This window comes from Lissotriton vulgaris, chromosome 3_1 (assembly GCF_964263255.1).
Source record: "Lissotriton vulgaris chromosome 3_1, aLisVul1.2, whole genome shotgun sequence".
In the NCBI taxonomy this organism is placed as follows: domain Eukaryota; kingdom Metazoa; phylum Chordata; class Amphibia; order Caudata; family Salamandridae; genus Lissotriton; species Lissotriton vulgaris.
In genome coordinates this window covers 320,487,186-320,511,739 of record NC_141689.1, presented here as the reverse complement: position 1 = coordinate 320,511,739, position 24,554 = coordinate 320,487,186, and the positions used below count along the sequence as shown (strand labels likewise).

The 24,554-nt window shown below is 42.6% G+C and overlaps 1 pseudogene; it reads left to right on the top strand.

Moving 5' to 3' along the window:
• LOC147726393 (prolactin receptor-like) overlaps nucleotides 1-21,573 on the top strand; it is a 121,011-nt pseudogene extending 99,438 nt beyond the window's left edge.
• Nucleotides 21,574-24,554: the final 2,981 nt, after the last annotated feature.

Sequence of the window (24,554 nt, the reverse complement as noted above, 5' to 3'; positions counted from 1 at the left end):
CCCAAACAGTCATGCACACGTCCCATATTCTCCATGCAGGCTGCATTACAACCTGCACGCAGAACATGCCCAGGCCCCCAATCCCTGGCTGAGCACTGATCCATAGTGCTCAGACCAAACACAACGCTACATTGCAGCGTTATGATTGGGTATCGGGAGCCTGAAAGCCGGATGCTGCCTGCTGGTTCCTTTATCATGCTGGAACCAGAGTAAGGAGAAGATGCCAGAGGAGATGGAGCTCCCAGCCAGCTGTCACAGGTGAGTGTGTTTTTTTAAATGTGTTCTCAACCCTCCACCACCTTGCCCCCACCCATGCCCTACCACCAAGTCCGGTAGCAGCCGCTACTGTGGAACGGGACCTCCATCAAGGGTTTCCTTCCCGTCCTGCTGTTGTTTTTAATTTTTCAGGGCCCCCAAGGAATGGGCACCAAGGTATGGGCAAACCTAGTGGAGGGGACATGCACACTGAAGACACATGTGGGGAGACCGTGCTGGGTCCCCGTTGATCAGGGCAAAGAGAAATAATGCCGCTCTCGCCGTGATAATTCGGAGACCTCACTGGGTCCAGCACAGCAAAATTTCTACAAGGCTGATGCCCGTGAGCATGAGGTGCAACTGCTGCAATATAAAAAAGTGTAAGAGCTGGGCTGGCCACGAGATCACTTCTGACCTGGGCGTTGGTTGTGGGAGGGGCTCCTTGTTTGGGGCTCCTCACTCTATGGGGATGATGCTGGCTGCAGGAAGGTGGTTACACGGGAGCGGGCGGTCCCCCTCTCGGAGCCGCACTCCAGGGATCTCTTCAAACAAATGGTGCAACACATGGGCTGTCCCCACCTTAGTTGTCAGCGACTTCGCACACGGGCCTCATCCACAGGTGCAGCCGGGGCAAGGTGATTTTGCCCCAGGGGAAATGCTCCACCAGTACTGTTGGTTGGGCCAGGACTCCCTGCAGCGCTACGATCAGCACATGAGACAAGCACACTTTTCACTCCCTCTGTACATAAACGGCTCTCAACACGCGCAGATGGAGAGGGAGACTTGAAGAACAAAGCACTCACCATGCGCTATTTCCAGGGAGGGTAAAAAGCACTCTCCATGCTGGCAGTAGCAATCAGGAGCACACAATAGCACTAGCTATGCACTGCTTGGAGCCAGGAACATGTTAGCTTGCAATTGAAGTGAAAAGTAAAGAGCTCACCATGCGCTGAGAACACTGGTGGGGGAAGACAAGCAGGAAGGTTGGCAACAGGCCAGCACACAGGTTTCTTGCAGGCAAAAAGGCAGACCTTCCAGCAGGTCAGCACAACAGAGCCAATGTCCAGTGATGGTTTTCCTGACAGCACAGCTATCCACAGTTGCAGTGTGCAGCACCAGCAGCATCTGGTTACAGGTCCCTTGCAGTGTCTAAAGTCATGGGGTCGGAGCCCCTGTACCTACACTCAAAATGTCTTTGATGTGGAGGTAACTTAAAACAAACTTTAGAAATGCTCAACACCCCCGTTCAGTCCCCAGCTCTGGCTCCTGGCACACTACAGGTGGGCGGACACAGCATTGTTAGAGGACAGACAGCTCTATTCAGGTGTCTATGACAATTCCTCCCACCGCTCTAGCTCAGAATATGCAGGGCACACCTCAGCTCCCTTCGAGACTTTCTGGAGTGAATGCACAAAAAAAGGCGAAGGGGCTGGGATTCTTATCTAGATTTTTACCTTATCAATTCTCCAGAATCCCAATACAGGTCTACTGGACCTTTTTGTCTGCTAAGAAGTGTAGAGGGGAGGTTTCCAAACTCATAATTAGGCAGGTTTGTAAATCGACAATCAAACTCAGTTTGAAGAACCACTGACTACGAACTGAAGCTAAGAATTTATTACAAAGCAAAAAATAATTGAACATACAAACACCTCAACAAGAGGTTCAAGAAATAGACTGGCACTAATACAAACATAATCCTACTGAGGAGTCTCAGACGACTCAGAATGAAAAGCAAAGTCAATTCTAGGAACATCAGGCATCCAATCACCGTCTCTATTTGAAGTCTGGACTGCATTTACAAAAGGGAAGAAAAAGTTAACCTGTCTCACACTAACTCTAAGGTGACATCCCTACTTAACAATTCCCTTCAGGCAAGAGTAAAGGTGTCCGCTGTGAAGACTCCCTAAGAAGTGCATTCACGTTTCTCAAATAAGTAGTCTAATTTACTGAGCTCGTTCTAAGATGCTCCTTCCTACACCCCTCTCTGCCCTAAGTTCCCTCAGTGCTGTCTAAGTTGCCTACATCCTGCTCTATCAACCTCCTGACAAAGTCTGCTCTCCACCCTCGGGGTCTGTCCCTAATACAAAATTCCCAAAATCATAGATACGCCCAAGGCACACCCCTCTGGGCAGGTGTTGGTCTTCGGATTTTTCCAGCACGGCATCCTTCCATCCAGCGTCCGTTGAGGTGTCCTTGTATCCCAGGCACCTTCCAGCCAAATGTTGCAGATGAACATTCCTCTGGCACCTAGTCGTCCTCACTTCTACCGGCCTAACTTCCAAACAATGGATCTTTCTACCTAACAAGCTCTGTGGCCTTGCACTTGCAACTGAAATACATGAGAAGCAACCTTGTGCACATCCAAAGTTACAATTCAATATTCGCTGAGAACAGCACTCTCCCCAACAGGCAGCTATTTCACAAGAATAACCAATGCTAACTAAAGAAATTACAGTTAGGCCTCTACTGGCTTTTCTTCATGTCCCAGGCCTTTACGCATCTAAATGCATTTCTAAATGATTCTACATTATAAGCAATGCACTCTATTCCACTACAAAGACAACATTACATTTCATCTCTAAACGTAAGTTCTTTTCCACATTAAAGTGTCACATCCTATCTGCCATATTGCAACTCGTAATATGGCACATTTATTAATCCTACAATACACACCTTTAGTAGCATTTCTACATCACATAAAGCATTACACTCTTGTTAAGGCTCTACATTAATTTGCAACGTTATGAATACATCGATTACACAATCCACTAATTCCCAACCTACTGTTATATCTCTAAAAACACATGTTAGTATAACCTCTAAATATGTTGGTGCTGACTACGGGAGATATGGTGCACCCCTATAATTTTCCAAAACAACATGGCGCTCTCTCACAGGCACCTGTCAGTCTAAACCAACCATTGATTAGAGTCAGGCTGTAAACTACAAAGAGTCATATGCACATAGAAATGCCCACTTTCTAAAAGTGGCATCTCTAAAATAGTAATGAAAAATCCACCTTCACCAATAAGCAGGCTTTCTTACCACTATTACAAACATACCAAACATGGCAACCGTACTCCTTCCAGATCAGAAATTACCACTGAAATACATATCAGGGGATTACCAATGCAAACCTCTGAGAGCAGCCGGCCTCACAGCAGTGAGAAACCAAATAGGCTGTTTGTCAAAACCAGGACATGCCACACAACAAAAGCACATGTCCTACCTTTTACTTACACAGCACCTTGCCCATAGGGCTATTTAGTGCCTACCTTAGGGTGACCTACATGTAGTAAAAGGGGAGTTCCAGACTTGGCAAGTAACTTTAAATGCCAAGTTACTGTGGAAGTAAACTATGCAGCGGCAGAGGCCTGAGACAGGATTGAAAAGCTACATCTGTTGGTGGTGGTAACAGCGCTGCAGGGCAAATAGTACAGTTTAATTTACAGGCCCCGGGTATATGGGGTACCCCTGTACAATGTACTTACAGGTAAATGCAATATGCCAAACAAGTGTAAGCCAATCAAACTAAGTTTAAAGGAGAGAGCACAATCACTTTAGCACAGAAGATCAGTGGTAAAGTGCCCAGAGTCCTAAAGCCAACAAAACAGGTCAGAAGAAATAGAGGCAAGAATGGTCTAGACCAGCAATATACATGATAGTTTGCATTTATCCACCCCAAATCAACAACCTTTATATTTATTCAGTGGGCTTTTCCAAGCACAATGGCCAAAACAGAAAGCTTCCCAAGTTGTAAGGAACTGTAATGAAGACCTAATCTCACAAAAAAATGTATTTTCAAGTAAAATTTAAGTTGTGTAGTAATGACCGCACAGCGGTTTTGAACATACATGAGCCTCTTTCACAAAACGCATGGGCATAAAGTCACAAATTTGCAATTGTAGCAGTACTCATAGGGTTTAAGTAGATGTTCAACTTTTTGGGAATTCATTGAGGACCATGTTTACAAAACAACAAAGAAAATGTCCTAAATTTGATCCCATTTGTTACGGGTATGTTTTCAACACATTTCTGATATTTTAAGCATTTAGAGAGCATTCATGGAGAACTCCTGGAAGCAACAGATTCACAGGATTTCCAGCGTGTGTGTCTATTTCCACATATGGAAATGGAACAGGTGTACGTTTCTGCATGTGAAGTTGTGAATACAATTATTTTTCCACTTATAGACTTGGTTTTGTTTCTCCATGAGAAAATAGTTGCACCACCCCCTTAAATGTTGGGATTGTCCCCTTCTTATGTCCACCCAAAATGCAGTTTCTACTACATTTGACCTTTATGAGCATTTTTAAAAGTGGGATTATACCTGCAAAATGTTTGCTGAATACCCACAAATTATTGATTCTCTAGCAGCTTATGCTAATTCACTCATATAGGTAGTCTCTTGTGTAAGACCTGCCTCTAAATGTGTTCACACTAAAATTCCACCATACGGAAGAAATGTGTATGAGGATACATTCCCACCATTCCTAAATTTTGTGAATCAGAAATTCGATTTTGGCCTAGCACATTTTGAAATTCTCTGACTCCGAAGAAGAATATTGTCCTTGCAAAGGCTGGTATTTATGAAACAAATGGAAACACAACTCTAGTCATAAGTGGTTTCATGGAAGAGATCTACTTGAACATGTTTGATGAAAAACCTCAAAGCAAGTGTATAGGTGTGTTTATCACATTTCCTGATCTGCCCAAAAATGCCCACATAAACCCACTCTGCAACTAAATTTATTCACACAGAGATGTCACTGCACTGGTGCAATTTTTGCATGAACAAACCCATTTACAAATGTAAAAGGTTGCCAATAAAACGTGCAGCCATCTCCGATGTTTTGTGATTTCTCTAAATTTGCACCCTAAATGCTAAGTGGATCTGTGAGAAATTAATGACTAGAATCCATGGCAATAAAAATACATAATGTAACGTTACTTACTGCTTACTGCAGGTAACTCCTTCTAGGTGAGTGTAGCCCATCTTATCTCTCTACCTAGAGGTAAGTTTTTACAGTCTTCTAAGGTTAGGGTTAACTTTTCCTCAGGATCTGAAGTGTCTGGTGAAGCTTCAACTATCAGCTAAATGGGACCTTAAAGGCTCAGAAGTGCTCACTGCTGCAGCTGTATTTTCTGATTTGCAACGATAAGATGTTTCTTCTTGTTCTTCACTAAGGGTTAGGACCCTTTTGGTGATCCTTTATCATGCAGTTCAATTGTTATTCAAAGTACTGAAAAAGCACTGCACATGTGTTCCTGCAAAGCACTAACAGCATACACGTGACACCTGCCCGGGGGAAAGACTTCCTGTACTTTTCAGGCTTGGCAGTTTGGTAAACATTTTGTCACTTTTGACTGACAACCACTTTACCGAAGGAAGCTGTGAATGGTCTTGTACTTTGTACTGCAATTCTGAGTTTTTGTAGGCAATCAGCAAAATAGGTCAACTTCCACAGGCATGGCACAGAACAATTTTTTCAGTGCATTCTCAATCTTGCAGTGATCACTTGGACAAAAATGCTTTTGTTCACAAGACTGTCAGGTACTATTTGTGATTATCTGTTATCAATGCCACTGTTCAGATTCTCAAATATGTTTGAAACTAATGTCAATAAAACATGTGAACATCACTGTAATGTAGCAGATAATCTATACATTCTCTCTCTTGTAGATTTCACAGGAAAAGACATGCCCTTATGAATATTGATCACAGTGTTATCATTTATTTGACAATCATTTTGACAATGACTCTTAAACTCTGGAGGTAAGTCCACAATTTATGTGAAATTGGAGTGATGCTTATTACTGTTGGTTGTTTAGTGGTTGAGTCAGTGGCAGGAATTGTTCTTTCACGGCTTGATAACTCATTCTGGAATACAACGAATAATTAGCATATAGATCAGCATGCTTCATTCCCTCATTCGCTAAGAAGTTAAATCCTCAAATTTTTGCAAGCTGTCCATTACTATTTGAAACTTTTGAGGGCTGTCAATGACTACTTTAAACTTTTGAGGGCCCTTGACACATTCCTGGGCAACGCATCCATCCCAGAAGTCATTTTGAGCTCCAGAGTAGATTCATGAAGCTTTTTATGCACATTTTCCTCATAAAAAACGTTTTGCTACATACAAGAGATCAAAAGCAGAACAGATAGCTTCGTCCTATTTATAAATAGTTCCATGGCCATAATGCTAAAATTTCCCCCCATGCTTCAAAGTTTTGACATCAGACCACAAAACATTCTGCACAAATGCAGCATCCCATCCTCTTATGAAATACAAAAACCACGAAGATCCCTATTATGCACATCGTTTTAGGCCAGTTACAAAAATAATATCATCCTTTCTTTTTGCTTGCAACTGGTCTGAACATCAAGAGGTCATTACATAAAAAGCCCAATGTTGTGATTGGGTTTAAACAAAACTTTCCCCCACAGCTTTGCCTTTTCCATTATATACTTTTTTTTTTAAGTTTGAAGTTTATTAAGGCATAAAGAAGAAAAGACAGTACATGAAGAAACAGTCATAAGTTATAAAAAACAAGAAATCTCTCTTACATTACAATGGAATTGTTCATAGAAATAACGTAAAATAGAACAATATGTATTAAGAAAGTCAGGAATATTGAGGGTAAGGGAAAATCATTAGAATCATATATCTTAGAAGTGGCAAAAAGAAAACATAGTTTGTACCAATAAACTCATATATATTAAGATAAAACAATCACGGTGGTTTTTGAACTTCGACATTACGTAATGGAGAAATGGGAGATGGTCTGGAAATCCTGGATAGGTATTCGGTAAGGGGGATCCATAGAAGGTCACGTTTAATTGCTAGGGAAATAGGAGAGACAAAATTGGTGTCTAGACGATGGTTAAAACACACTGCGTTCCACCATGCAGTGAAGGAAACGTCTTTAGCCTGTTTCCAATGTGATGTAATATGATGAAAGGCTATGGCTATCAGGAGATCGAGTAGTTTGTGTTTATGGTGGGGTCCAGGAAGATCAGGGGAAAGGGAACCTAGAAAAATGTGAAGGATTGAAAAGGGAAGAGTGATGTTGAAAATTCTTTGAATTTGGGACCAAACTAAATGCCAGAACTGGAGAATGGGAGGGCAGTCAAAGAGCATGTGTTTCAAATCAGCTATAGGACAAGAACAGGACCAACAGGTGGAAGGAGTGTCCAAGGAGAAAGAAGACAGAATTAAGGGAGTATATAATGTACGATTATAAATAAAAAATAAGGTTTGGGTAGTATTGGCAGCTCTAGATGTACTGTGAATTTTAGACCAAATTTTATCCCAAAAATTAGGGGGCCAGTTTTGAGACAAGTCTTCCTCCCAAGCCAACTCAACCTTAGATTTAGTGCGTTCAGTCGATGATTGTAGAGCTTTATATAGAAAAGAAGCAGAGGGGGACTGGTCAAGGGCATTAGAGATGGAAAAGTGAGGTATAGGAATAGAGTTGGTAGTAGGAAGGGAGGAGAGATATTGGACAAGGGAGGGGATCAGCGATAAATATTGTTTACGAGAAGAGGAAGGTAATGAAAATTGGTTTTGAAGAAGGTGAAAAGGAAGAGGACAAGTATCAGAAATAAGTTGAGAAATCCATTTTAACCACGAGAGTGCCAAGATTTCCAATAAAGTGAGCGATTGCGAATTTGAAGGTGCTTATTATGCCAAATAGGTTGGGTGTGAACAGAAGAAGCAGAAGGGTAGGAGGATAACAAGTAAGGCTGAAGAAGAGAACGTGTGTGAGAAATGATAGGAGATCGGAGAGAAGAAACATTAGAGGAAAAAGAAAGAACTTCGTTAAAGTCATAGGGATGGAGGAAGGATGATTCTATTGTTAGCCAGAGTGGAGGATAATACGGAAGATCTGAAGAGAGCCAACGTAAGGCTTGTTTTAAAGAGAAAGCAGTATGATACGATTTAAAATTGGGAAATTTGACCCCACCCAAAGATTTATCCCTCTTTAAAACAGAAAGAGCTATTCGAGATTTCTTACCCTTCCATAAAAACTTCAGCAGAATAGAATCTATTGACTTGAAGTAATGATTAGGGATGTGAATAGGAGTCATAGAAATAGTGTAGAGGACCAAAGGAGCTAGCATCATTTTTATGGAATCCAAGCGTCCCCACCAAGAGAGGAAGAGAGGGTTCCAACGGTTGGTAGAAGTAGTGATTTTAGTAGAGAGAGATTCGAAATTAAATTTGAGGGTATCAGAGAGACGAGGGGCGAACCAGACACCTAAATATTTAATCTTAGAGGGTTGCCAGGAAAAGCCAGAGGTGTCGAATAGATGCTTGAGGCATAACGGATTCAGGGGGAGGATTTCACATTTGTCCGTATTAAGTTTATATCCAGATACATTAGAGAAAGCAGATACTTGATTAAGGAAGGAAGGTAAAGTTGTTTGAGGATCTGAGCAGTAAAATAAAATATCATCAGCGTAGACCGATAACTTAACTTGTTGTTGGGGACCATATTGAAAACCAGAAATATTCTCGTCTCGTCTAATTTTGGTTAAGAAGGGTTCTAAAGCTAGAATAAACAGAAGAGGAGATAGAGGACATCCTTGACGGACTCCTCTGCGAAGAGGAAAATAATCAGAAGTGATACCGTTAGCAAAAATGGAGGCATGGGGACTGGAATAAAGTAAAGAAATAAGAGAAATGAATTTGGGTGGAAAACCAAACCAACGAAGAGCTTGAAACATAAAATCCCAGCCTATTCTATCAAAGGCCTTTTCGGCATCGAGAGAAATGGCCGCTAATGGAGAGGGAAGAGAGGCAGCTCTACTCAAAATGTTAAAGAAAACACGAGAATTATCTGATGACAAGCGACCTTTAACAAATCCGGATTGCTCCGGACCGATAAGTTCTGGTAGCAGAGGGTCTAATCTAAGAGCTATAATTTTGGCGAAAATTTTATAATCAGTATTTACCAGGGAAATTGGGCGATAATTTTTACATAATGTATGATCTTTATCTGGTTTAGGTATGAGACAAATTAATGCTTCTTGAAAAGTTCCCTGAGAAGAGCCAGATTGTACAAAGGACTGAAACAATAATAAAAGCTTAGGAAGGAGAAGAGAGGAGAAGTGATTGTAAAACTCAATAGTAAAACCGTCCGGTCCTGGGGCTTTGCCTCTACGGAGGATTGAAACAGCATGTGAAATTTCAGAGAGGGAAATGTCTAAATCTAATGATTGAAAATCAACATGAGAAGAGTGAGGGGAAGGGATATTCTGGAAATAGGATAGAAGGTCATCAGGATCAGGGCTAGACTCAGGAGTGTATAAAGTTTGGTAAAAAGAGACAAATTGAGCTAAGATGTCTTTGTCTTTGAACAAAGAAACACCAGCAGAATCTAGTAAGGACTCAATCTTTGTTTTTTCCTTGCGTATTTTAAGGTAATTAGCTAGAAGTTTGCCCATTTTGTTTTGGCCTCCATAATAGCGGGAGTTACATTTAAGGAGAGAGTTTGAAGCCGCATTAGTAGTAAACCTGTTAAACTCAATTTTGGCAGAAATAAGTTCACGAAGTGAAGATTCAGAGGTAGAGTTATAATATGTATATTCTAGTTTCTTAATTTTATCCAAAAGTTGAGTTGACTTGGTAATCGACTGTTTTTTCTTTTGAGAAACAAAATTGATGATAAAACCTCTAGCAGCTGCTTTGAAAGAGTCCCAAACTGTGACAAAGGAAGACTCAGGGAGGTGGTTTAGTGTAAAGAACTCAGAAGCAAAAGCTATAAATTTAGTGGAGAAAATGGGGTCTAGGAGTAAAGAATTATTAAATCTCCAGCGTCCCGAATGAGGGGAGAAGGGAATAAGGTCGATATCGACAAAAACGGACGGCATGGTCTGAGATTAAAATGGAACCAATATCTGAATGGGTGGCTAGTTGTGCTAGGGATTTGCTGAGGAAAAGGTAATCAATACGAGATTGAGAGTGATGGGTGGGGGAATAAAACGTGTATTCTTTAAGGTCAGGGTTACATAATCTCCATATGTCAACTAGAGCATAGTTTTGAATTGAAGTAATAAATTGGGAATGCATCTTGGAGGGGATAAACTTAACTTTGGAATTTCTGTCAAGAAAAGGGTCTAGAACTTGGTTGCAATCACCACCAAAAATAACATATTCTTCATTAAGAGTAACCAATTTGTCAGAAATAGCAGGCCAAAATAACTTATCAACACCTGTAGGAGCATAAACATTAAAGATAACGATAGGTATTTTATCAATGAGGAGATTAGTAATAACCCAACGGCCATTATCATCATTTTCATGAGTTACAACTGAAACATTTAACTTTTTATGACATAAAATAACAGTACCATTTTTCTTACCTAAAGCAGGAGAGTGAAAAACATGTCCCACCCAGCAACGTTTAAGTTTAGAAGCTTCTGCGTCCGAAAGATGGGATTCTTGTAAAAGAGCTACATCGGCTTTAAGCCGTGCCAAGTGAGTGAGGACACGTTGACGTTTAATGGGGTTATTTAACCCCTTAACATTCCAAGTAACTACTCGGAACTTGTAACTTCAGTAAAATGATATGAGATAAGATACATTAAGAGATGAGCGAGAAAATGAAGAGAATCGCAATGAAAATGCGAAAAACAGTAAATGTAAGAGAAAGAGAACAAAGAGAATGGAGATGGTATAGTAGAGGAAGAAAAGAGAAAGAATTGAATAAGGGAAGAGAAAAAGAGAAGCAATAGAAAAAATAGAGCAAAGAGTATAGAAAGGAGTAACATCTCAACTAATAGCGAACAAGTCAAGAGAACTGAGGGATGACGACGTCAGAAGAGGACGACATCAACAACGGAGACTCACATCGTCGAACACCTGAGGAACCAGCGAAGGAACAAAATGAAGGGAAATACGGATACACCGGGATGAAGAGACACGAGGTTGGGATCTGTAAAAAGATAAAAATTAGAAGAAACATTAGAGATACATACGAAGAGTAAGATAAAAAGAGAGCACAAGAACAATTGCACAACAGAGGTAGGATATATATAGGTAGGAGGTGTTCATTCAAATACAGGCCTTAGAAACAAGTAACGGCAGGAAAACATAGAGGTAGACAAATGAGAAAACATGGTAAAACAAAGATGGTTAAACAGGTCTTGCAGTGTCCATGTTTTCGGTTTCGTGACGACGAAGGAACTCTTCAAGGACGAGTGGATCTTCAAAAGTAGTTGTTCTTTCCTTGTAAGTCACCTTGAAGAGGCATGGATGTAGCAGTCCATAACGGGCGCCAAGGGCTCTCAAACATGGTCTTAAATCAAGGAACTGTTTTCGACGATCAGCTGTGACTTTAGCAACGTCTTGAGAAAGGTATAGCCTATGACCTTCCCATATAATTTGTTTTTTAGTCTTTGCTGCTGATAACACTTGAAGAAGATCAGTATACTGGAGGAACAGCATGATGACTCCGCGGGGCTTGGTGGAGACTTTAGGACCAAGTCTGTGCGCACGTTGAATATTAAGAGAGGTGGAAGGAGGAAGACCCAAAATTTTTGGCAAAAATGTTTGGAAGAAAGCTGTTGGATTGGATCCTTCTGTAAGTTCCGGAAGATTATAAAGGCGAAGGTTATTCCTCCGGTTGCGATTTTCCAACTCTTCCGACTGTCGCTTCAAGAGAAAGATATCCTTTTCTAAGAGTGTAATTTTTGCGCAGGAAGATTGAAGAGTTTCTGTAGATTGTTCCACCAATAGAACCCTCGATTCCAAAGTAGACCATTTGTCGTGAAGAAATTGTAAAGTTTTAGTTGTCTCAGCCATGAAGGGTTTGAGTGCACGAAGCTCCTCCAGAATAAGATCCATTGACGCAGAATGCGCTGAAGAATCTGGAGAGGGAGGGTCTTTTTTCAGACGTTTTATTGAAGCAGGTTGTAGAAGCTTACTGGGTGCAGTAGCTTTAGGAATTGCGCCGTGAGCAGCATTTGGTTTGATGGGAACAGAATCATCCATAGTGTGTGGCGCAGAGTCAGAGTCTGAGGAAAGTTGCGGTTTGGTCTTTGAAGCTGTAAGCTTGAGGTTACGAAGCTTCCCCATAAATAACGGGGAAGGAAGCGCAGTGACACCACAACTTGCAGAGGATAAAAATGTTGTAAATATGATGCAGGAAATATGCCTTATGGTGAAAAAAGCACAACGAGGAATGATGAGATGCAGCAAAATGGTCGTCACTAAAACATATACTGTCTCCTCAGATAAACCAGGAAGATCGTTGAGAGAGAGTATCACCTCATGTCAGGGAGAAAACAGACTGAAGCGCTAATATGACATAGGAAGGTCAATAGAGTCAATGCGGAGCAGCGTGACAGTTTGTTGTGTAAAGAAGGATATCAGACATGAGGAAGTAGCGCTTAGTTAGGCTGAGAGGAAATATAGCGTTGTTTCCTGCCAAAGAGCCAATAGACATGCATCTCAAGTGAAGCGATAAGGTGTCGGAGAGGAGACTGTTATGCCAAGAGGTCGGTGTTAGAAACATCCGCATTATGCGCGCTGAGGTGAAAAAGCGGCGTTTGGTGAATGAGAAAGTTTCGCGGTAAAAACCTGGAGAAAATGGCGGCCGCTGAAGAGCGAAGCACGTCACTGGTGAGAATATCGCACACCGACGGTGTAGAGGAGAGCAGCTTAGTTCTCCCTGCTCACCTCATGTTCCGGCGGCGGAATCTGGCATCAGCGCTCGCATTCATCTGGTGAATGCGGAGAAAATCGCCGGCTCCGGTGAACGGCTGACGGAGCTCCGAGGTCAAGCCGCCATCTTGTACGGCGTTCAAGCCACGCCCCTCCATTATATACTTTGATGGTGGCAGAGGGTATGAAATTCACTCACCACCCACCCTTGTCTCAGCAGTTTTCATTTATATTAGCAAACATACATTGCAAGTGAGCCTTGCAACCTTCCGTTGCTGACGAATAACAGCAAATGAAGCTCAACAGAAGGGGACTTTATGGCTCCTCTCCATCAAGCGAAGTATTTGGGCCAGACAGCAGTGAAACGGAGAGCAGAAGTAAGGTGCCGCTAACCATGTTTTTCAACCACCCAAGCGAGTCTGATTACTTTTTTTTTTCCTCATTTGCCTCAAACCCCATTGAACACGCAAGCTGCTGTTACCATAACTCCTCAAACTGAGGGAAATAGGCATTGCATCAAGTTCTCACAGTGCCTACCGCCTATACGGTACTTTAGCAGACATGGTCATTACTTTCCACAACCAAGGGGAGAGGTTTCTCTCCAACTAGGCCACAAGACCCTGATGGACATCTTTAGGTGGCAGAAAGATGGGGGTGCCCAACGTTGTCCAAAGAGTTAAAAAAAAGGCATAATCATAGTACCCGGTGTTCTTAGGTACATTGTTAAGACAAAAAATAGTTTGAAAATAAAACAGGGGTGTACCTCCCTATATTTATGTCCTACCCAATTCAACAACAGATCTTAAAATGCTGTCCTTTTTCTGCTGCAGGCTCTTAACAGATCTATCTTGTTTCATACATCGATGCCAACCACTCAGAATGTGTAGGAGGGGCAGGATCAATCCAGTGTTTACATATTTGTCTCCTGGCTAACAAAATAGTGTAAAAAACAAGAGAGCTAGCTAGGCCAGTGACTTGATCTTTAAGGCCAAAAATAATCAAGGCCATTTGGATAGGGGATTTTAAAATTCTTTCCAATGACTTTTGAACTTCATTCCAATACAAAGCAATAGCAGGGCAGTCTTTGAACATATGACTGTCGGAGACTTCGGCAAGGCCACACTTTTTACAATGTACTTACGTCCCCCTTGTGAACTTAGGCAGCCTCACGGGGGAGAAATAGGCCCTGTGTATGGTGAATATACGATTTCTTTTCAACCAAGCACTTTTCACAATGTCAAAAAGAGTCTTAAATGAGTTCTGCCACAGTTGCTCACAACTATCGCCCCATCTCACTGCTGCCGTGGGCTGCTAAAGTCACCTAAGCCCACGTGAATGGGATCATGGCTGACCACCTCGCCAAAGCTAGCATCTTGGATCCCACGCAAAATGGATTTCGTGCAGGCCACAGTACGGAGACCGCCTTGCTGTACATGGTCGAACATCTGCGCTCCGTGCTGGATACCGGACGAACAGCGGCACTCTTGTTGTTAGATCTGAGTGCCGCCTTCGATACGGTGTCCCACGAGATCCTGTTGCGGCGCTTAGAGGAAGCTGGGGTTAAGGGTTTGGCTCTAGGTTGGTTCCGCTCCTTCCTTTCCAACAGATCTTTTCAGGTTGCGATACCACCCGGTAAATCCACCTCTCACCCGCTCACCTTGGGGGTCCCACAGGGATCATCTTTGAGCCCCACTCTATTTAATCTATATGTGAGACCGCTGGCTGCGGTAGTCAAACGCTGGGGCCTGACAATGGGGTCCTATGCGGATGACACGCAGCTGGCGGTCACATTAAGTGGGGACTCAGCTGTGGAAGCCCTCAACTTTTGTGAGGGGTTACGTGCGGTGGCCAATTGGATGAACCAGAACTGTCTCCAATTGAACACAAAAAAGACAGAGGTTATGGTGGTCGGTAAGCAACCTGGATGGTGGAATGACAGCTGGTGGCCTCCCGAGTTAGGAATGATCCCTTCTCCTGCTATGGAGATGAAAAATCTCGGGGTCTGGCTGGACCCTACGCTTAGTTTCACCTGCCAGACTAAGAGGGTGGCTGCCTCCTGTTTTGGCATCATCAGGGGTGTCAGACCAGTGCTTAAATTTTTTGATGCCCCCACGAGACAGCTTGTGGTTCAAGCCTCTGTACTATCTAGGATAAATTATGCCAGCGCTCTGCTAGCAGGTACGAACAAGGCAGAACTTATGCGGCTGCAACGAGTGCAGAATGCCGCCGCAAGAGCGGTATTAGGGTTGCCCAGACGTTGCTCAGTGTCCAGAGCATTGCAAGCGCTCCATTGGCTGCCTGTTGCTCGGCGGATCGAGTTTAAGGTGCTTTGCCTGGCTTTTAAAATTTTGAAAGGTACGGCCCCACCTATTCTAATGAACTTACTGACCCCATATGTTCCTTCTCGATCCTTGAGATCGATGGGCCAGAATTTGTCTGTTGTTCCACGCTTTTTGCTGAGCAGGATTGGAGGTCGCTCCTTCCGAGTAGTAGCCGCAAAATTATGGAACTCTCTTCCCAATGAAATTCGAGCTTTGAAAGATCTATACCAGTTCAGACGTGCCATCAAAACTTTTCTTTTTAATAAAAATCCCTGATTCTGTTTGCGTTTTGTGATGTTGTGTATACCTTCCTGGCGCCAGGTCGCCCCTTTGCTGGGGCAGCTGTGCGCGGTACAAAAACCATTAACATAACATAACATAACAAAACAATGTACATTTGGAGGATGTTCACTCCATGCTTCATCTGTGAGTTTAAATTTGCCATCCACGGCCTCTTCAATTGCCCACTACCAGTAGGAGATCTCTCTCCTTCCCACTGGACTGGCTCCTAGCTGTTGTTCTAGACTATTGCCCTGAGCTATGGGGTTCTTCTGGTTTTTCTGGGTTTTAGCCCAGCTCTGAACTTGGATGTACTTGAACTTTGACAGCCAACTCCGACTTTCTCTCTTAGTTGTTCCCATGAAAAGAGAGTGCCCTCATAAGCAAAGTCCCCCCATACCTTCAAGCCTGCTTCTCTCAGTGGTAGAGCTAGCCTATCCTGCAAACATACAGGCAAGCCTGGTGAGTCCCAGAGTGGTGCTAGATTTGAAAAATAATTAAGGCCCACCATGTGTTTTACTCTACAACATGCTCTAACCATTGATTGGAGGACTTTGAGTTCAAACTTGAACATAAAGCCCTCAATAGGTAAACTGGCCCCTCCTAACATGGCCAAAAACATAGTTCCTGCCCCGGTATTCACTGGCATTTTTAACAACATTCGTGAGTGTGAAAACAGAAAGGCCCAAGCATAGTACTGTATATCAGGTAACGCAAGACCCCCCTTCTCTCTCCGATGCCTTAGCTTTTTCCAGGCTATTCTAGTGGCTTTATAGGCCCAGACAAAAGAATGTACTGCCTGCTGTATTTTATCAATGGCTAATTTATCGAAGTGTAGGGGGATTAAATTCAAGAGTAAGGGTATTTTGGGTAATATCACCATCATAATTAAATTCACCACCGCCCCCCAGTATGGTTAAAGGGAGGTGAGCCCAAGATTTCATCTGCTTTTGACATTCCCTTGAGACTTGTGTTAAGCTAACATCTGCTACCTTAGCTATATCTTGGATAATCCTTACTCCCAGGTACCACATGCTGGGGCTGGCCTGGTGTTGGCATGCCTCAAGATTCCATGTCATAATATCGGTTTGATTACTGTGTGGATTTCCTCTCTGCTCTGGCAATACAGCACAGTGCAAATAATAAAGTTCTGTCCAATGATCTGTATTATACAGTCTATAAAAATGGAAATCAAGTGTGTTGATAACCTTCCTTTCCTAGTATGTCCCAGGTTTCCTGTCCCATAACTTTAATGATATTTTGTGCAACACAGTAGAGAATATAGTTGAGCAAAACAAAACAACAAAGTTAAGAAACCCATTTCTATTGACATTTATCAATTCAACACCAGTAAGGAAAGTTTTTATTTGGGGGCTGGTTTAGTCAAAGCTTTGGAATATCGTGGTGGTGTCGCACGATGCCATAATGGCTTTCGATACTCTCGAATGGCCATACATGATGACGGTCCTCCGTAAGCTGGGCTTTGGCCCTGGCTTTATCTCCTGGGTTTGCCTCCTCTATACAGAACCGCTTGCCCAGGTGGTCGCCAACAATAAGGTCTCAGAGGTATTCACCCTGGGTAGAGGGACACGCCAGGGGTGTCCATTCTCGCCCCTTCTATTTACCCTTTCCCTTGAGCCGCTGGCCACCTGGATCAGACAGGACGTCTCCCTGAAGGGGCTCCGATGGGCTGACGGATGGGAGGACAGGATTTCCTTATACGCCAATGACATCCTTCTTTATCTCTCGTGGCCCCGGCGATCACTGATCGTAGCTCTGGATATCTTCACCAACTTCTGTAAGAACGCCGGGTATAGTATCAACTGGAGCAAATCTCTCCTCCATGTCCTCCAAGCCGCATCCCTATACTTCCACGGGACTGTCCCATGAAAGTGGTCACCGAGGGCTTTACGTATTTGGGCCTTTTTATGTCCAAGTATAGAGCCACCATGTACGACAGAAATTTACTCCCGCCACTTCAGAGACTCAAACGAGACTCCGCCACGTGGCAGAAACTCCCGGTCACCCTTCTGGGCCGGGCATCCCTTTTTAAAATGATGGCGCTGCCCCGATTCCTTTACGCCCTCCAAAATTACCCCGATTTAGTTCCCTCATCGTACTTCACGGCTGTCGAGGCGGCGCAGAAGGACCTCCTGTGGTCTGGAGCGCCTCAAATAGCCCTGCAGAAATTGACTCTGGGGTGGTACGATGGAGGGATTGCCCTACCTGACATCTGCAGATATTATTGGGCAGCACACCTTTCCGTGATCAATCAAGGTACTTATGGTGACTGCAACGACCCAGGGTATGGCATGGATAAGTGGCCTCTACCGGGAGTGAACTATGAAGCAGCACTTTACTCACGGTCTGCCAGGTTCGCGCTCACGGGACCGACCCTCCACTCTGTGCAGATATGGCACATAGTCCAGCGGAAAATGGGCTGGCACAACGTTCTCACCTTGGCCACCCCGCTCTGGGTGTCAGAACGACTTGGTCTTCTGGGTCGTACAAAGGTGTTCCGTAACTGGGACCTCATTGGCATTTCGCGGGTCGGGGATCTCGGGGACTCCGGCGGGGTCAAGTCCTTTCCATCCCTACAAACTATATATGAGCTCGCAGACACCGAATACTTCAGATATCTCCAGGTCCGCCATTCACTGCAGAAGAATATCCCTCAGGGTACGCAGCCCCCTCTGGCCTCCCTCCTGGAAGATAGGATTTTGGATGGCCCCATACAGGAACACGCAATCTCACTCCTGTACAAGAAGTTGATAAATAACCTCATTGACCTGCTCTTAGGGCTCAAAGAAAGGTGGGAGGCTGATGGTCTAGAAATTGATGAGGAGGAGTGGAGGAGTGTGCTGGCCTCCCCTAAGGAGGTAGCTATTTTGTCTAGGCTGCGGCTCATACAACTAAAAATTCTACACAGAGTTTACATTTCCATCACTTGATTGAAAGGGATGGGCAGGAGTGAAGATGACAGTTGCAGGCGGGGGTGCGGAATGGTTGGCTCCTTCTTTCACATGTTGTGGGAATGTCCGCTATTGCAGGCCTACTGGGTAAAAGTGCCGTGTTGTATGAAGGAGGTTTGTGGAGTTGAGTTACGCCCTGAGGCTAAAAGATGTATCTTTAAGATATGAGAGCCAATGCACCTATCAGCCAGAGGCAGGCTCTGGGTGACACTCGGCCAGATGGTGGCTAAGTGCAACAAAGCAAGACTCTGGGGGGCAGCCTTGCATCCGCGACTTGCGGACTGGAAATGTGACATGGACTAGTGCATGGTAGAGGAACGAACTGTGTATGTTGCACGTGGATGCCCTAAGAAATGGGGGGAGATATGGAACAATTGGAATGAATACAGGGGCCTCTTATGCGAACCCCCCCAGCCTTGAAGATCGACGCATGAGGTGGATGTTTAAATGCCTGAAGGATTGAAGTCCCACTGATATAACTTCAATGTAGTTTGTTGTTCCTTGTGTGACCCACTGTACGCCTTTGCAACCCTAATATGGGGCCATGTTGGCCAATGTATGATGTTAATTACAACAATAAAAAGAATTTTAAAAAAAATAAAAAAATAAAAACTTTGGAATATGCTTGCTTATCTTTCCAAGTATTTTTACTGCTTTGTTTTAGATATCTTTTTAGCATGCTGACTTGCATCCTGCCACCTGTTCCAGGGCCCAAACAATGGGCTTTGATAAGCAATTACCTAAGGTATGTACTGAAAGGTGAATGGTAATATTGATGTGTTAACAGGTTAGGTGGTCTTTTTCTGCAGAATGTTCAGGAGTGTGGGAGTGGGAGAATCTGTTTGTGGTAGGTCATCAAGTGGAAAAACTGATCTTTCTAAGAAGTACAATTTCTTATACCAAGAGTGACATCCTTGCATAGTTGCTGATTTAAAGCTTTTATGGAGTATGCCTCAAAAGATGTGCCAGTCATAGCTTTTGAGGCATACTTCAAGAACACACTTGTGATCACCAACGCATGAACATTTTCAATAGCTTAGAAATGCTATTTAATTACTGTATATGTTTTTTTCCACAGGGAAAATATATTTCCCCATAAACACATTACTGTGCCTATCCCCACCCCACAACAATCGTCGGGTTGCTCCCATTCTTTTAGAGTTTGACAATATTGATAAACACTCAAGTTTGTATGTGAGTCTTGCTAAAGTTTTCAGGATCCCCACTTTCCACCCCTTGAGTGGGACCTATGCATAGTATTACTCCTTAAAGAGTTATTACAGCACATGAGAAATAAAAGGCACAACTACTACGTCTTTCCATGAATACCTTGCAGTAGTAAATCCAACCACTTGCGCACGTAAGGCAAACTTACACTTGCAAATTACATCGTGAATAATGCACCTAGTCATTGGAGGCACAGTGCACTCAGTATTTCATCCATCGTGTAATTGTGCGCCTGTATTTAATATCAGAAAAGTCTGATGTGTTATGCAGTAAGTAGAACACAATGAGTTTTGGCCCACAAGCCTACATACATGTGCCAACATTTGTAGTGCTTATAAAATAACGTTTTAGTGCAGAGTTTGTTCAGCTGTCTGTCCTTCACACATATCACTAGCCAAAAGAATGCTAATAGCAGACAAATTCAGTATCCAAGAGAATGCCACATTGTTTACATTGAGAACTAATTTATTGTTTAAAGGGTACTTGATGTGAATGTTTTAAAAATATGAAGTTTGGTATTGGCCAAGAATTTCCTAGTAAGGACATTGTGTTAGGTGCCTGTGAGCTGATCTGTACTAGAATTGAAGTATAACCTTGAGAAAGCAAGGGATATACAATAGTAAAAATGTAGTAATTCCCTCCTTGCTTCTGGCCAACCACAGCATTTAGTACCTGTAAGTGGGTGATGTCTCATTTACTCTGCAGCACCTTCAACCCCTCCTTGTGATATATGCACAACAGGAAAACCTAGTTCGTGATTACTGTTTGCAAAAAGTCACACTTCTATATCCATGTCTTTCATTCAATGTGACTTTTACTCATTTCTTTCTTGTTATCAGACAGGAAAATGGGAAGAGCTGTTAAGTGCCTTGGGCTGTCAAGGTTTTCCACCAACATCAGACTGTGCAGATCTTCTGGTGGAATTTCTCGAGGTAGATGACAGTAAAGAGCAGCTGATCTCTAGCCACCACAAAGGGCACCCCAACCAACCCACGAAGTTACCACATGCTGAAACAGACAATGATTCAGGAAGAGGGAGCTGTGACAGTCCTTCGGCACTCTCAGAGAGATGCAAAGACTCCAGAATCTCTTCGGCAGCTCTTGACACCAATGATATTGGTGAAATGAAAGAAAATGCTACACCACAAAGTACCATAAATTGGGAAATTCAAGCTCCAATGTCTGACAAACAGTTGTCTAACCCAAGTGATGGAAAACCAAACCCATGGCCTGAAGGGGGAACAGTCAGTAATCAGACTCCCACACCCTCCTACCACAACATTACTGAAGTATGTAAATTGGCCCTTGGTGCCACGAATGTAAATATGTCATCACTTTTAATGGCCAATGAGGATAAGAAGCAGCCAAAATACTTTAGAACCATTGAGACTATTAGCGAGGAGAGCACAGGCAGCAGAACCCTCCAGAGCTTTTGACCAGGACACAATGTGGCTGTTGCCCAACCTGAAGGCATCTTTCATGTCTCCAAAGACAATGGATTATGTGGAGGTTCAGAAAGTTAACCAAAACAATGCACTTGCGCTGATACCAAAACAGAAGGAAAGCCATGGAAGAAGGGAACAGTATCCTTCTACGGGTCCGAGCAGAGAATATACCAAGGTGGCACGAGTGGAGGATAATAATGTCCTAGTACTAATGCAGGACTCAGGATCTCAGAGCACTCCAGTGCTCCGTGAACCATTTAAAGAGTATTCACAGATCCTCCAACCACAAGAAGCTGAGAATAATTTGGGTAAATGTAATGCAGGGAGTCACATTGAGATCAAGGGCCAGGTGAGCACACTAGGTTGCATGGATCCAAGTGCCCTGCCTCCCTTGTTTAGTTAAATGAAACTTTGATCATTATTATTATTATCATTTAGAGGTTTTCTATAGTGCTGGCCAGACCTGAGGGTATCGGAGCACTTTACAACATGAAGAAGAGGAGGTAAAATACAAAACAGTGACAGGGATGGCAAAATAAAGGAGAGTTCAAGTTTACAGTTCTGCTGAGTGTCAAAGGTGTGTCGAAGAGGTAGAGAAATCCAGGGATCCGAGAGGAACCCAAGAGGTAGAGGGGTCAATAGATGGTCTTGAAGTCTCGAGGAGGCAAGTCTTGTGCTGTACTTTTCTCTTCGCGGAGCCGTCCCTGTGGATGCGAGTTCTGGTACAGTGCAAGGGGTAGGAAGGGGTTGAGCGCAGTCTGAGGCTACCCAGTGAGAGCGCAATGTTCAATCAATTAAGTAGGTTCTAAGAGCTAACAGCAGAACAAATTAAATTGTTTTATAGTATTTGTATCTTTGCTGATATATTTATTGCTCACAAGTACAGAAATGTCATGTCTATGCAGAGAATATACACATTACTAAATTCTTGGCACGTATTAAATGTGCATTGTGATAAAGGGGCATGACTTGAATTTGGTACAGCGAGGAAAAAGCCAAAGTGAATTGTGAACACGTCATAAAATGTCAGAAGTTGTTAAGAGACATTTTAGAAAAAAACTGTGTGTCCCAACATTTTCTTCCGGTATTCATTTTGTTTGGACAAGTAGACGCAGAAAAACTTCATGGAAAGCTCTGTTTGCGCTCTGCACCAGGCAAACCAACACAGTTGACTTACTGTTGGTCAACTAAGGAAGTGTCATCAAGGCATATTGAAACTGCAGCAGGATAAACAGTGATTAGCACAGATAATTTCTAATGTACTCATTTGCAAAAGAGTTCCATTAGCGATTACTTCCTGTGGCAAGGTATGTGGGCAATTCCATGTCACTGGATGGTTTGCTAGTTGAATATTGTGCTGCCATTTAGTCAGAGTTTTCTAGTTAAAAAGAACAAGCCCTAGAGAAAAGGGTTGTTCTGATGAACTTTTCTAAAGCTATGCCTGACTTACATCAGCGGATCGCTTTCTGCTCATTCAGATCTATGATTCAAAGCAGTTCGACTCCTTGTACATTAGATGGTCAGTGCTGTAAAAATGGTATGCTGGCTGCAGTACCTTTCATGAGTAGCACTGTTGCCTCAGTGCAAGAATGGAATAATTGTATCTTTTATTTCTTAGCAAAATTGGAATACATGTTTATACAGCAGAGACAGCAGGACTATCAATACTCTCCCTTTTTCTGGCTCAAGCAGTGAGTATGGTACTCAGCAGCCAGCAATAGCTTGAACATTTTAACAAGCACATGCATCATGGAGACAAGTCTGTCGGATAGGGCACATAGCTTAATTCAGATTCTTCAATATCGTAGTAATCGAGAGTCAATATGTGTGCATTAGTATCCTTGTCGATTGAGCATGTTTATGGACAGGGATGTTGGCGTATTACTGTGTCTATATCCAGTATTGCTGCTTGTTCAACCTGTCATCCCATCAGCTGCCTTTATATTAACAAAATTCTGGAAGATAAGGACTTCAGAGCTAGTAATTATGCCAATCTTCTTGCCTACTGTATAAGGTAAATCCTGTTTAACCTGCAGCTCTTTTTTACCATCACACTACAATTAAATCTATAGCTGCTCTTTTGAATTTGTTCAGTTACATTGTGAATGTATTTCCCTATAAGTTGTATCCAATGGCCCAAGTTCTAAAGTCTTGCCTCTGCTGAAACATACACTCTGATCTACACTATCACTACACCTGTATTATTTATAAAAAAAAGTCTATATCATTAATTCTTTTTCCAGCCTCATTGATAGACTTTACTTTTTGATGTATCTGTCAAAATGAAATTGAAGTAATGGGCTTCTCTGACTTGTAGGTCTTACTGTCCTACTCACCTTGATGTTGCTTCTTTTACAGTAAAGCTTAAATCTTAGGGCTACTAATGTGCCAAAAAATAAGAGAAATACAAATTCCCTTTAGAAGAAGACAATTTTTTAACAACTTAGTAAGTGATTCACGGTTTTAGCTATAGGCCTAAGACTGAATCTATGTGGTTGGTCTGTTTCAAATTTTATGGAGGCAGGTATCAGTTGCAGGGCAGAAATGCAAGTGTCTCTTCTGTAAACAGAACAGTATCCTGCCTCTGACACCTCCTCCAAAATTCAGGACTATGGAAACACCTGAGAAGAGGAAGAGAATGTTTTTATCAGAAAGCTAAAGGGTTTACATAATCTTGCATGCCATTTTTTATGCATTTACCGTTAATGATACATTGGCAGAAAATGTTCAGTCAATGCTTTGCCCCTCATTTTTTTGCATCCATATCTACAATATGTTGCTGGTTCCTCTACATATACACTGTACACTAAATATTTATGTGTTCAAAAATTATAAAGTCATGTAAAAGAGCAGGGAAAACTAATGACTTTGTACACCTTTAATACAAATAGACCTAGCATGGGAAGGTCCCAGACTTACGGAGGCTTTCCATTGCCTTGATTGCTACAACTTCCTAGATTCTGCATTATCTCTAACTTTCTCATTATTTCAAACAGCATTCTAAATAATTTACCAAGTACAGCAGTGTCACGCTTTTGTCAACAAGGATCAGATCCTTGCCAGATTTACTGTAGAAGCTTCCTATTAGATAAATAAAAAAAATTGTCTGGGTTAGGCACCGGTGAACGAATGTATGACGTTACAACGCATACAATTACAATGCATGCCTTTACAATGCAGTTTTTACATCGCAACATCCTTTACAACACATTCTTTAACATTGCATGCCATTACATCGCATTTTCAGAAACTACCTTTACAATGCATTACATTACATCGCATTATACCTTTACAACGCATACCATTACAATGCATACCAGTACATTGCATTTAGGGTAAGTGTTGGATAGTATATGGGTAATAATTACTATTCTAACTCCAGGG